We start from the raw sequence: 1,397 nt of genomic DNA, 5'->3' as shown, positions 1-1,397 counted from the left end.
TTGGTTATCTTGCAATCCCGAGATAATCGTCTCCATGCTCCAAATCCATTTTAAAGCCATTTTTAAGGCATTTCGCGCATACATGAAATGAACACATTTTTCTCCAAAACTATAACAGATGCAAGCTTGTCCTGTTTGGTGGAGATGATATTTAATAAAATAAGTAGAAATCCACTAAAAGTTTTGTTTGGTTATCTTGCAATCCCGAGATAATCGTCTCCATGCTCCAAATCCATTTTAAAGCCATTTTTAAGGCATTTCGCGCATACATGAAATGAACACATTTTTCTCCAAAACTATAACAGATGCAAGCTTGTCCTGTTTGGTGGAGATGATATTTAATAAAATAAGTAGAAATCCACTAAAAGTTTTGTTTGGTTATCTTGCAATCCCGAGATAATCGTCTCCATGCTCCAAATCCATTTTAAAGCCATTTTTAAGGCATTTCGCGCATACATGAAATGAACACATTTTTCTCCAAAACTATAACAGATGCAAGCTTGTCCTGTTTGGTGGAGATGATATTTAATAAAATAAGTAGAAATCCACTAAAAGTTTTGTTTGGTTATCTTGCAATCCCGAGATAATCGTCTCCATGCTCCAAATCCATTTTAAAGCCATTTTTAAGGCATTTCGCGCATACATGAAATGAACACATTTTTCTCCAAAACTATAACAGATGCAAGCTTGTCCTGTTTGGTGGAGATGATATTTAATAAAATAAGTAGAAATCCACTAAAAGTTTTGTTTGGTTATCTTGCAATCCCGAGATAATCGTCTCCATGCTCCAAATCCATTTTAAAGCCATTTTTAAGGCATTTCGCGCATACATGAAATGAACACATTTTTCTCCAAAACTATAACAGATGCAAGCTTGTCCTGTTTGGTGGAGATGATATTTAATAAAATAAGTAGAAATCCACTAAAAGTTTTGTTTGGTTATCTTGCAATCCCGAGATAATCGTCTCCATGCTCCAAATCCATTTTAAAGCCATTTTTAAGGCATTTCGCGCATACATGAAATGAACACATTTTTCTCCAAAACTATAACAGATGCAAGCTTGTCCTGTTTGGTGGAGATGATATTTAATAAAATAAGTAGAAATCCACTAAAAGTTTTGTTTGGTTATCTTGCAATCCCGAGATAATCGTCTCCATGCTCCAAATCCATTTTAAAGCCATTTTTAAGGCATTTCGCGCATACATGAAATGAACACATTTTTCTCCAAAACTATAACAGATGCAAGCTTGTCCTGTTTGGTGGAGATGATATTTAATAAAATAAGTAGAAATCCACTAAAAGTTTTGTTTGGTTATCTTGCAATCCCGAGATAATCGTCTCCATGCTCCAAATCCATTTTAAAGCCATTTTTAAGGCATTTCGCGCATACATGAAA

The sequence above is a fragment of the Anomaloglossus baeobatrachus genome, unplaced genomic scaffold (assembly GCF_048569485.1).
Source record: "Anomaloglossus baeobatrachus isolate aAnoBae1 unplaced genomic scaffold, aAnoBae1.hap1 Scaffold_688, whole genome shotgun sequence".
In the NCBI taxonomy this organism is placed as follows: Eukaryota; Metazoa; Chordata; class Amphibia; order Anura; family Aromobatidae; genus Anomaloglossus; species Anomaloglossus baeobatrachus.
This window is presented reverse-complemented; position numbering follows the sequence as displayed.